Source organism: Melanaphis sacchari, unplaced genomic scaffold, assembly GCF_002803265.2.
Source record: "Melanaphis sacchari strain LSU unplaced genomic scaffold, SCAv2.0 Contig88_pilon_pilon, whole genome shotgun sequence".
Lineage (NCBI taxonomy): Eukaryota > Metazoa > Arthropoda > Insecta > Hemiptera > Aphididae > Melanaphis > Melanaphis sacchari.
The window spans coordinates 57,721-72,882 of NW_020271625.1; positions in this window are offsets into that span (position 1 = coordinate 57,721).

The window sequence follows — 15,162 nt, forward strand, 5'->3', positions numbered from 1 at the left end:
CATATACATATATTTGTAATTGATTTATAAATATTTATATATTCTAATTTTTTTCAAAAAATATGTGGAAGAGTTCTACATATATTGGTGATTTATTAAACATAATGGGTCGATACTAATATATTTATACTTGATCATTTATGTGTGTTCTTTATGTGCATACAACATACATTTTAGAATGTGAATCACTTTTAATCTATTACTTTGAATATGATATACAAATTGCTTTTTAAAATTTACCATTTTATTAGTTTGAAATGTTAAGTATTGTGTTCACTAGTTTTATGATTAAGTTGAGTTTCAACTTCAAACATTAGAACAATTATTTCAATTGGTTCAACATTGAAGTGCATTTAATTTTAAACAATTTAACTAATATTCAACTAGTACTTTAAAAATGAGTTTATATTTATATGTTATAAAATTGATTTTGAATAAAATTTTATTTAGCATAAGCCATTTAGTATATACATGTAAGGGTGGTCTTATTCTAATTATTATTACACCATTTGTTGAATATTGAAAGTTAGTTTACAATCATTGTTTTTTTTTTTTTTTTAGTACATCAGGATATAATATTATACATTTGACATCATAATTTTCTTGGCTATTTTGTTGTTATTAAGTTAATTCCAATTTCATATTTATATATTTCTATTGTAATGAATAAAATAGTGTGTTTGAAATATCATGTTTAGAATATAATATGATTTGTATCAAGCGTAAAAAAAAAGTATACTACTTATGTTGTAAAATTGCGTTTTGCATATTATATTAAATTATTATTATTATGATTCGCTTAGAATACTATACTCATAGAATAGTGATATAAATATAAACTTTACAATATATTATAATATATTCATTATAGTTGACATAATTTAAATACTACTATAAATTATAATAGATGTACAATTTTACTGTCGAGTTTTTTAGTTTTTTAAAGTATACATACTTGTTGACAAGAGTATTTTATGCACACTCTTCTGTTAGTTTTATGTTAATTGGTTTTGTTAAGTTTTTTTTTTATTACCAAGTGTACACACCAATAGCTTTATAATATTGTGTTTTATCGTTAAACATTTATAATATGTATACCTTTGTTATTTTATGTTTGTGTGAAATATGTCCAGTTTCTGGTAAAATCGACGCAACACAATTTCAACTTTTTAAATATTAAATTTTTATGTTTTATTATTACTTTAATAGATGACAATATCATATGTAATTATATTATTCTGATAAAAAATAAAAATGTTGGTTACTTATAAACACAATTTAACAATTTAACTTTGTTGCGACATCTTTACCAGAGACTTCCATAAATTCCAACCGTATTGTTATAATATGTACAGTAGGAAAAATTTTTTAAATGTGTTTTTTATTACTATTATTATTATTATTATTTTTAATATTATTGTTTTTGAAGTCTAGTCGAGTCCTTAAGTGGCATATCTTTTTTAATTCCGCCCATTTTATTATATCCCTCTCAATGATACAATGTTGTTACCTTTTAATTGTTATATATATCGTTGCCATCTGTGATATAATATCCATATTTTAATATATTATTATGTTTCTCCTCTCCATTTGACCTCTATTTTTTACATGCAAGTTTTACTGTATTTATTTGATTATAGAGAGTTGGCTTTACTGGATTTTGGATGCTTACCACACTCTAGTTTCTAGTAAAAACTGAAAATGTGTTATGTGTCTATCCAGTAAGTGTCGGACAGATTTTTATTATATACCTCTCCCCACCATTGACCAAATATTATACGTGTCATTACTGTTTATTTTGTATTGCTATATTTAGCATCTTACTGTACATTTTGTTACAATTCACTATGTTATTAATATAATATTATATTGATTCGAAAAGATGATTTTTTTTTTTGAGATTTGTTACCAATTTAGTATTATTTTAAACATTTTAATACCTTTATATGCATACATAATAATATAGAATCTGTATATAACATTAGGCTGTGTACTTTTTGAAATGAGTGAGTTAGACCACTATGTATTCAAAATAAATATAAATTACATTTTAATCAACAGTATGTTTGCCATATATTTGTTATAATATATTACGTTGTTCTTTATTTAAAATAAAATGGTATTATTTAGTAGTCTCGGTAAGTTGTTTTAAATAGTGGTTTAAACTATTTATGTGTAGGTACCTACCTACTATTAAAAATATTATTAAAAAGAACAAAAAAAAATAAATTACTAATGAATGATAACACAAATAAATTAACCTAAATATGTTATATTGGAGAATATCAGTGCATAATTTTTTTTTTTTTTTTTTTTTGTCTAATCCATGCTGCAAAACCAATTTTCTAATATTAACTTTAATATTAGAGTGGGCTAACTGATATATTATTAATAAATATAAAGGTAATATCATTTTATAGATATGATTGTATTTGTAAGTTGACTTTTTTTCTAAGATATTTCAATTTGTACGCCAATACATATAATTTTACTATTTAAAAATTATCACGTTATCTAACAAAAACATAACTGTTTATATTTTTATGGACCATGTAATAATTATATTATAAAACATGTATATTGTGCGGAGTGGTGACACATGTTCTGATTAGTTTACAAGACAATGTGAGATCAGATCAGATAGTGTGAGCATTGTATTATTTAATTAGACTATTTAGGTATGATCACACGTCGCTCACTTCTTAGTAAAGTTAAAACTCTGAAAACTAAAAGTCGACTAGAATAATAATCAAAATCCAAGAGCCCTCGTGTCATCGGAATTCGCCACCATCACAATCACTTTTCTTTGTGAACTGACCATTTATAAGAGAGATCTGTACAAGAGTTCAGCAGACGGTTAGGAATATCCGAGACGCTCAAAGGCAAGTCGTAACTCCACTCTCATTCTCGTTTATCATATTTTTAAGTCTGATCGTAACACCGCTCACTCAGCCCCTTTTGTTTACACTTATTGTAGGTATATATATTTGTATGAGTTGATTATTTTAATAAAGATCTTATTAAAACATTCAAACACCAAGTATTTCATTCTTACGTTGATGTATGAATCGACGTTGAACCAGCACGCAACAATATTAACAAAAAATGTATAAAATTATATAACTGTTTCAATAGCACATTACGTAGAAAAAAAATATATACTTAAATTATAACAGTATTATATACTTTAACATTTAAATTAAGTGATATATCGAACACGGAATTCATGCATCAATATAATCGATATTACTGTTAAAAAAGTGCATTGTTTCACGGTTTTATGTTAAAAAAGTACGTTTCACATTTTTGTGAAATATTTTTTTATAATATACTTAATAGCGAAATATTTCAGAATTTAAATTAAATACAACCAATAAAATGATTAGGAATGGGCAGTATTTTATGAGTATATTTTAAAATTACTTAATTTTAGGCACCTACTATCTACAAATTAAAATACATATTTTTTCGAAAAATAAGTTAAAAATTGAATGATTATAAAGTTTTCAAACAATTTTTTAATTTTCAGAACATTGGGTTTATACACTTGCGAAAAACAAACACCAATATCATTGAACACAGACAGTGATAGTTATATGAATTAGATTTAGATAGATAATTGTTTTCATTATTTGAGTTAATTGAGTTTCTAATAATTATCCACTAAATAATTTACAATAGAAAAGAGGGGGTTATAGATATCTGAAAAATAGAAATTTTTAATTATACAGAATGCTCTTCAAGTAGTTAGCAACAAAAAATATCAAAAATTTAATTTTAAATAACCGAATTATTAAGAAAAAAATGTAAGCATGTTTGGTAAATCGTCTTCGGTGTTTATAGGTACAAGGCAATTTTTTATAATCAAACTACACTCAATATTTTAAAATTCATGTTTTTAAAAATATTTTTTTTTATAATTTTCAGTTAAAATAAAACAATATTGTTTAAAAAAAAATTAATTTTTAGTTTTTAACTTTTTTATCCTTATAATTTTTTAAGTTTTTATTTTTTGAATAACAATATATATTTTTAATTTCATATTCCGAAGAAGAATATTTTTTGAATGGTTTTGAAGCATCAAAATTGGAATTAGAACGAGTAGTTATGACATCTCATACGCATATAGGTCTCAGATTTGGCGTGTAGTGTTATTCGATGGAAGGTTTTTTCAAAGGTTACCAACCCGTAGCCGAGATTGAAAAACTAGAGCTTACGGTATTTTTCTTTTTTATAATAATAATAAAAAAATTCTTTACACAAAAAGGCAAGTATAAAAAAATTAACATATTAAATGTAAACAGGTAAGTTATGATCAAAAAAGCTCAGACGGATAAAAATTCAGCCGAAAAAAAAAATACAAAAAAAAAAAAACGTGAAAACCATCTTGCGTCATATGAATTAAAAACCATAAATATAAAGATAGATCTTTGACGGTTCCTCTATAGTGGTTACCGGCTACATTGGTAATAATAATAATAATAATAATAATGATATGAATAATTATAATTACCTAACTATATACATATATATATTAGTAAAACAATACGATTATTGACCAGGGTGAGAACCATTAGGGAATATGATGAATTTCATGATAAGTAATATGTTACTGCACATTCTAGCATGTGATTCACATAACGCCCGAGAGCGCAATGATAGGTTTTGTTGCAAACTCTCGTCTTTCTCATAATGATATAGGGCTGCAAGTGGAAAAAAGAATAAACGTTGTATAGTTTATTGTTTGCCGTCGGCGCAAAAAAGTCGTCGGACGACAGAAGCGTTGGAGAGAGTGAGAGAGAGATATGAGGACTGAGGAAGATTATGAATTATGATAATAAGTTGGCCGATACTTTAATCGCATGGTTTGGTATCGCGAGCTTCTTGCTCGAATCATACGGAGGGGGGGGGGGGTGTACATCCAGATCAGTGGATCTAGATCCGTTAAACGTTCGTTGCGGATTATAAAAATAATTAATTAAATATATGTATTTCAAGTATTAACGTGTTTCATTTGTTTTGTTTGTCGAATAGTTTATGAGTTATAAGTATTTTAAGTTTTGGTAAGTAGAGTGAAGAGGTACGGAGAGATAGCCTACAAAATGTTGATCTATTATTCTGCCCACCTAAGCCTTAAATACTTAAGAATCATAAAATAATCAACCTAATTTCGATTTTTGTGTATCATAATATTTTAAAAATTATTCTGTTTTATTACAAATATATGTTACCAATCAAAAAAGTACAAAACTTAAAAAATGTAACGATAAAAAATTATAAGGTATATAATATGTCATGTTTAAAAAAAAAAAAGTTAATAGATCTTGAAATAAAAGTGTTGTTCAATAAGAGAACCACTCAGTATATATGTATAATATTACCATAAATTTAGTTAGGTAATAACGTAAATGTTTAGCCTATATCAATAATACCTAACATTAATAGACGATATTATAACTAATGCTTAAGACATATTGTAATGTATAATGGATCTATGAAAAATGATTTTTACAGTAATTGACAACTAGAAGGTAAAACTTAAAGACTTGTTATGTGAATAGACGATCCAAAAAATATGTTTTATATTGATGTGATCGTTGTTTTGATATTTTTTAAATGTTAATCTCACCGAACTTTTAAAAATAGAAAATGCCACGAATAGAAAGAAGCAAGTCACATTATATTCCGTTATCGAACGGACAAATGCAGGCAACTCCTTACACAAGGGAAAATTACAAGTTTTTAAAACTGATGTCTGATCCATATTTATACATGCATAATGTGTATTATTAAATGAAAACAAATAACAATTTATTGTGCGTTGATTTTGATTTTCCCATAAATCCCATTATGATAAATTTTGTTTGTTTGCTGAAGAGGAAAACAAATTTTGATGTAATGAACTTTCAATACTACAAACTTTTTCTCGGTCTTTTGAGATGAATTATAATATCTAAATTTAATTATACATAGTTATAACATTAAAATTTTAACAAATGTTTTTATTTTAGATTCTGAGCGAAGCGACGAATGTATTGATTTACAATTATGTTTTTTTGTTCACCATTTGAGGCAGTAAAAATGCTTTGATTTTAAATTTAAAATATTGGATTTATTGGTACTTGAAGAGTCAAAAGTAAAAAAATCCCAGTATTTTTCATAATAATCGGGAAAAACACAAAAATATTAATAAGGAAAAATAGGAATTTTTACATTAAATCGGTTTTTTTTTCAAAAATTGATTTTTCTATTTTATTATAATTTAAGTTTTCTACCTTAATTTTTTTTTTTTTTTTGGCATGATTTTCAAAATATTTAGATTGTTTAATTTTATGATACTACATGGTCATTTACTATGAACCTATTTACAATGTTTTACAATCTAATTGTATTTGAATGGTAATATTGTATTGTTATAGAAAACTGACAATAATAATTATAAATAATTTTATTTATAACTTCAGGTAAATTGTAAGTAAGTGTGTTATATAAATAAAATTAAAGTCAAATGAGCAGTTCCAGTTGTGAGGGAAATGCACACGATCCACGCATATTATTACTTATTAATATTTTAGTTGTTTTTTTCTACTATACAGTTTGGTGCTACTGCTGTGGTCAAATAATTTGCCAAACTGCACGGTGTTAATGTAGTATGCTCCCTTAATAGTTATTATCATTATGCACCGAGGAAAGATAAATGTAGAAAATTCTATAACTGTGCACAATAGTCATATCATAAAAATTTTTTGAAAAGCTTATTCTGCAACCGTGCTAAATTCCCAGTTTCTAACCTATTTTAAAAATTGTAATTCTGTTAGCAAAAAGAATTTGGTAACCTTTATGTTATGGTACCTAATTGTTTAATATTGACTAGTATTGTTCTGTAATAAATACTCATATTCAGATATTTTTAATACTGGTTTAGTATGAATAATTTACTTTAAATAAAACAGTTATGAAATTTTAGTACAATGTACAAACAATCATAACTATGTTTTGGTAATTAACGGACTGATGAACATAATGGAAATATAAGGTGCTCATTGCTCTACACTTAGAAATCTAAAATTATAGGTATGATATTTTGAAAATGTTATTATGTAACGATTACGCTTTTATGTTATAAAGGTTAGTGAATGACAAATAAACGTTGGCATGTAAGAACAATTTATTTATATATTTATTTGCAATGAAATATGATAAAAAAAAAAAGACGCATAGTGAAATGAAAAAGCGTATTTTGCGGTTTGTGGAGTAGTCGAGGACGCTTAAAATACAACTGTGACCGAACTAGATGATATTGGACGGTTTATGCTAGACGTCGAAGGGCGCGATAACTTGCAATGCCGTATATTTTTTAAAACGTTGCCAGATATGATGATTTATTGATGCTCTGCCTTTTGATTTTGACTTTATGAGTGTCTATAGTCAAGGGCATCTGAAAAGGTGGGAATGGAGGGGGGCACTGCCCCCCTGGGAATTCTTAACTGTACCTATGTAATTTAATACCACGCATATGGTATTCTATTTCACCGTATAACAAATATAAAATATTTCTAGAATGAAACTTTTTTGATCTAATCAGTAATATTATAGTAAAAATTATAATTATTGACTATTAAATTATAAAAATAAAATTTAACATAAATTATCTACTAAATATTTGAGTATAGGGTATTTCGCGGCGTACATAATTAGAATCTCCAGATTTTAATGGTATAAATTATTTGATTTTTTTTTTTTATTAGATTAATAAGTTTATTTTATCCAGAAACGTCGAAAACGATGACAGTTAAAAACATAAAAACTTAGTGACATAAGATATGCAAATTTGAATATAAAATTAATGAAATTTGTAATTAGATTATACATTATTTTTAAAATTGCAAACAGGTTTTCGTTTGTTATATATATTTTTAATTCAATAACTACTCAAACATTTTTATGTTTCTTAAGGATAATTGCAAAATATTTTGCTATTATAGAACTAGTCATTATAATGAACTACATATTAACTAATATTTCGATGAAAGACATAAAAACAATATATTGACAATGATATGGTATTGATTTTGTAGTACCTGAAATAACTTCTAAACAGACTTTAGATTTAAATTATCCTAAAAATGATCCAATTGATTACAGTGGAATTTTAGTTGTTTTTTCATTTTTGGACCCATTAATAAATAATTTTTTTAATTTGCTCTCATAAATAATGAAGATAATATTTACATATTTTATCTTGATACATCTAAAAAAATTAAAAAGTTTTCAAGAGTGTACTGTGCAATGTAGGTAATCAAATTAGATATTATCTTAAGAATTAAAGTAAATCATATATTCAGTATACATTTTAAAATTTTTAAGATTCGCTAATTTTAAAATTACGAAAAATTAACGAAACTTGAATACCTATAGGACTAAATCTTAATTTTAATTCATTATCTAGCGATTTTTCCTTATACGTTTATCTGAACAATCCTAATCGTGAAATTATATCGCAATTATGCCAATTATGAGTATATACTTTTTTAATGTGTTGATTGTTTAATACCGTATCTTCTATAGAAAAATATATATTATTTACGAGATATTAATGTTTTATTGATATGAACATTTTTTACCTAAGATAATCGTTGAATAGGTAATATAGTTAAAATTTAGGGGAATGGTAAACTCCTACAAATGTAATGTAATCTCCTACAAAAGATAGTGTTATCTCCTACAAAAGATAGTGTTAATTCCTACAAAAGATAGTGTTAACTCCTACAAAGAGTAGTGTTCACTCCTACAAAAAAATAGTGTTTACTCCTACAAAAAATTAATACTGCTTGTATTGCTGTAAAAAAATATCAATCTTACAATATATAGTAACACATAAAATAAAAAAATTTTGAAAAAATAATAAAAGATTCAATAAAACAATACTTAGTCATAACTCATAATTATTTACGGATATTTGTATGGCATAAAAAAATTAAAAAATATCAATCTTACAATATACAGTAACACATAAAATAAAAATTGTTTGAAAAATATAATAAAACAATAATCAAAATAATTTAAGCTTAAAACAAAAAAATTTTTGAAAAAAATAATAATACTCATAATTATTTACGGATATTTGTATGGCATACTTTGGAGATAAACTCTAAACGTGAAATTTCTCCTCGAATATATTTGTTTTTTTGATTGAGTATAAATTGATATTTAGAAATTGTTTTTGTCTGTCTGCGTTGTGTTGTATGACTGCTTCTAATTTTAATGTATGTTTCGGTCTGTACATCTTTTAAAATTTTCACGAATAAATGGAGATTTGGATGATGATGATAAAAACTACTATTAAATCTTGAATGAAACGACTCACATGCATTAGTAGTATCATTAGAAGACCACAACTTTGGAGGAAATAATGAAAACGAAAAAATATAATTTTCAGATAAATAGTCGCAATATTGTTGGACTTTATCGTCAGATGGCATATTTTCTAACAAATCAAATACAAAATAATCTTCAATATCGCTAGCATCTTGCAATAATGGTAAACCGAATGTGAGAGCTAAAAATTTTCCAATTTCAGATTTACCATTCTTGTAATCATTCGTTAAGCCTAATTGCTGGATTTTTCTGTACCAATTTTGGCACAAATGAAAATTACAACCATGAATTTCCACTGTTGGCCAAATATTTTTAATTGCATTATGAATAGCAATTTCAAAGTCCACCACAACTGTAAGTGGTTGAAACTGTAAATTATTTTGTAAGCAAATTTCAATAGTTTTTAAAAATAATGTGCTGTATGTATGGCTATTTTTGTCAGGAAGCAAAGCAAAGACTAATGATATATAATTTTGATTCTTAAAACCATGAATAGTGAATAACTGCAAAAAATATTTTGTACAATAATTGAAAGTACCGTCTAAAAATATTTTTTCGTTAGAACAAAGAAATTTTAAATTTTCTATACAAGAGAATATAATAATATGGCTATCTTGATCATTTAATAAAACAAATTGTTCAGAACGGTTTGTTTTTATATTCATTAAATTTAAAGTATCGTGAACTTCTTCAATACTTTTAGGCAAAGGTGGCAAAATAGATTTACGTGCATTATACACATTTCGTCTAATATAATTTAGATCAATTGTATTTAAATTATTTTCGTTATTAAAATGTTTGATTTCAGTTAAAATAAACTTGGAAGGTTTTTCTACAATATTGTCTTCACTTACTTTCCTTTTCAGTAAATTATTGACTTCTTGGCGATTTAATGTAGTATCTTCGTCATGATTGTGAATTTGAACTACATTTTTTTTCAATAATTTCATCTTCTGTATGATTTGTGTAAATTTTACTTTGACACTTATTATTAATACATCGCCAAGTTTTTTGGTCACTTTTTGCAGTATAGTGTAAAAAAAATTTATATTTATCAACTATTAATAACTTTTTACCATTCTGACTGTACATGAATTCCATTGCAATAATATAAGAGTGACTAACTTTACTGCACAAAATGGTGAAAGACGCAAAAGATTCACTAGACTAAACTCAAACAATATGCAGTTATTCAGTTACGAGCGGACTATGATATCGACAATAAACGCCAATTTGTTCGGAAATTTCCGATACAGACGAGATTATCATGTTTTATCGTTGTTCGACAATATTCGATACCATATCGCTGATCTATTTAAAACATCTTGTACTGCAAGTGCCGATATGAACGTATAGTATAGTATAAACACACTCTATTCAAGCGTTTGTTTGTTAAATATATATTTATTATTTTCAAGTTATGATAATTTTGAGCTTTTTGAGCATTTCAACTTCAAAATTGTGAATTTAAGTAATATTACCCTATTTTTTAAAGGGCAAAAATTTTTATGTAGGAGATTACAATATCTTTGATTTACAGGTAAAAATTTTAAAAGGCTATTAGTGTAGGAGTTTACATTTAATGATGATTCAGGTAAAAAGGTTATTCGTGTAGGAGTTTACATTTGGCCAAAATTTATATGAATAATTTTGTATCTGTAGGTACAAGTCACGTTCTGCAATATTGTATATTATATAATGCTTCAAGACACACGTGTATATACAATATACATAGCTGGTGATTCATTCAACGTAAGATATTAATTACTTTAAAAATTATTAACGTTTTTGAAAATATTTTTTGTTCTACAACATATTTTAAGCAGGTAATTAAAAAATATTTTTATTTTTTTTTCATAATGAAAACATGTTTAATTCCTTGTTCTAATCTTGAATATCTATTGAAGTTTATCGATGTATAAAAATCGAATTTTGGACGAATAGGTAGTTTGTATGTTATTATTATTCTATAATTATTCTGTATAATGTTGGTTTATTAATCTGTTCATCAAAACTTTAAATACTTATAACTTATTTATAACTACATATTATCTGAAATTTGATTTTTATACGAGTAGATCAAAATACTTTAAATAATATTTTGCTTCAAAATAGAAAATTATTTTGATTATGTATGTTGTTGTCATTCAAAAGTAAAAAAAAATATTATAAAAAAAAAAAAAGGTAAAAAGTATAACTTTTTTTTTTAAATATGTTACCACTTAAAATAAATGTAAAATAAATATTTTTAAAAATGTTACTGTTTTCTGAAATAATGAGTTACGTTAAATGGATCACTCCGTATTATAATGTAGTTATACCTATATAATAAACGACGTAAAATGTATATGCATCTCATATTATGTACTTATATAATATACATCCCTGTAACGGGATGATATATTATTGTTATATACGGGTCACGCAGTAGTGTTTAAAGTCGCGGGAATATAATAATTTATAACTATTATTTTGTTAAGTTTTTAGTCCGTCATGAATTATTTAGTCGGATTGTCACCATCACGTTTTAAAACGCAGTCCCCGTATTATTCACGGTTATGATGTTCTTATCGCATTCGGGAATATACAAACATTACAAACTGTAAGCGTAGATACTAATTATATAGCTGTGAAGGTACCTGTAATAATAATATTATTTTATAATGGCTCATGACAAACTTTTGTGCATATTATATATTTATATATAAATAAATTATACGAATAAAAAGATGATACAGTTCGTGTTTATCACTATCAATCGGCGGCTGGCGTATAAATATTATTTATCGTATTATCATCATAAGTCTTACATATTTTATAACAGCATTTGTATAGGTAGGTACGGCCTGCTGGGAATTTATTTCACATCCGGTTTACATCTGACATTCAACAATGAATGGCATCATATCTTAAATAAATATATATAATATATTCATTAGGAATCTATTAGGAGTCATTACAGTTTTTAATATAGGGGACAGTGGTGTATCGACTCGAGTCCACAAGAGTGATAATATATATGTTAACACTTAGTATATTATTTTTATCGAAGTAAGTTTTTAGATTAAATAATATTTATCATTTTTATGTAAGAATTAATTGGCACATGTGTCCTGTATACTTAAAATTGCGTGGTATTTATATTATTGTATAGAACTAATAATGATTTAAGTATCTAGAATATCTAGATTCTTCTGTTTAATCTTTTATAGGGCACTAGGTGCTAATAGTCCAATCACTTCAGAATTTTATTTTTCATGCGATAGAAGTGTTTGTATTCAATATTGACAAAAAAAAATTTTGTTTACCTTTAAGTCTTTGACTTATAGGGTGGTAAAATAATCGACCAATGATTTTCTAGGTCATTGTTCAACACCTATAGTAATTGTTGGTAAAATATTTTATCATTTCTTCAAAAATAAGAAAAAAAATTATTTTTAATGAACAATAATAGTATAATATAATTCAAACAATGAAATTCTGTGTACCAAAACATAAATAATTATTTTTACAAGATAAAAAATTAATAAAACACATTTAAGAAAAAAAAACTAACTTAAAAACTTTTTAAAAAATACAAAATATATTATAATAAAATAAATACTGTTGTAACAATTAGTAAATAAATCATAATTTATAAAAATTATTAAATATACTTCTTCAAAATAAAATAAGTAACAAATCAAAACAAATATTTTGTAAGAATAACAATAAAATATTATTAAAAAACAAAATTAATAGAAATCAGAAAATCTTTCTGTATAACAATAAATAAAATAAAAATATAATTAAAATAATTAAAATAATTTAGTCTTTTCTCTACATACATTTTTATCTCAAAAGTTTATTTATTTTGAACTCTGCCATGATAAGAGCAAAAACATTTTTTACGTAAGACTTTACCACAATTTTGGATTAAATTAGACCTTTTTTAGTTTAACTTAATGCTACAATAAGCACACCTACGGTATGTTCCTACAATGGGCATATGCTTACCAACATAAATAAAAGTTGATGCAGTTATTACTTTTTTTTTCTAACTCAATAGATGATGTAAAATGCTTTCTTTTTCGAAAACTAAAATTACTTATTAAACAATTTGCAAGGTTTGATATAAACTATATAGCTGGATTATATATTTTTCTTTTTTACAACAAATGCGAGTATAGCTATTGACAATACAAAAATCTAAAAGATAATAAAAAAATTTAGCCACCAACGGCGCGTCTTCCAACTTATATTATAAACAGCCAAACGGCCAACAACTGATCAAACTTATCTACCCACCCATGAATGCATTGTAGTCTGATATTGATTTTGAGCATGGTACAGACTCACGTACTCCTTTAGCGTTTGTATGTAAGACATTTACTCTCTAAGAGGCCAGAGCCATTATGCATAATACTTAATAAGTTTACTGGATTTTTACTCCTGTCTTTTCACTTAGTAACAATTATTTCACCACTCTGTACAAAAAACAAGATCACCCTTTATCATATTAAAACTGTTGATGAATAAAATTTTCTGTGTTTTTCTATAAATATGCTATAAGCAAAAATATAGTTGTCTAATAGTTTTTGAATAAGTGGTTTGCTACTAAAGAAATCATCGAAAAATATGTAATATCCTCTGTGTTCTAATGTCCGAGTTAATAACAAAACAACCTTTTCTCCTAAATCAAAATTTATTTCACCTTCTGTAGCTTTACTTGTAAAATATCAAATAAATACATGTAGCAAGGTTAGGTATGGTTGGATCTGAAGATGCAATAGTGATGACAGATGGGATTTAATAGACCTCTATGCAATAGATAGGTATTTTATGGTGAATTTTTTTCTATTTAAAAATTACCTCTTGATTGAGCTTGAGTTATGTAATATATAATGCATATAGAAAATGTGTAATTTTTCATTTTGTTATTTTATACGTATAATAGCATACAATAACTGCATGTGACCATATAATACCGGCTAAATTTTAAATATTCAATAAGCAGATAATTATAAGCATAATAATTGATGGACTCGTTCGTTCATATATAAACTCGGTTGTGATTATCATGGTAAAAAGGTGTATACGAGTACCGTTTTTTAACTAAGAAAAATAGACTTCATCGTCTACCACGTGGACATCACATATTAGGTATGTGTAATGTGTTGTGTTTTTTATTTCTTATATTATAATTTATAATAATATAAATGATGGCAGCAATAATATGGTGTAGTAATAATAACGTAGATTTAAGATCACTTATTGCTGCCAATTTGAAATGAAAAAAATAAATGTTTATTATAACAAAGTAATAATGTTTTAATATAAACTAGGTATAATGTATTTGTGTGTTATTTCATTGAACACCAATTGTGACGAAATGCATCATGCTGCAGCAATAAAATGTATAAATTACCTGAAATTCGTTTTTCGAGAAAAACGTCAGTATTACAGCAGTGTTGTAGAGTAACTTAATTTGAGTTTCAAGTTTATCCATAATGAAATTATACTTTTTAATTAATTTAATTACATTTTAGTGTAAGTAATTTAAGTTACCTTTAATGGTAAAATTTATCAAATTATTCATACCTTTTTTTTTCTGAATACATTTTAATATATGATAATATCTTCAGTATTTAGGTATGTCATAATATAAGAACAAATTTCTAACAGCACCTATACAATTTTTCAATAGTTATTTGATAAAAAAAAAGTTTTATTATTAAATTTATTTTTATTTGTAATTTTGAAAAATGTGTTATAATTTAAAATTAATTTAAAAAATAAAAAATA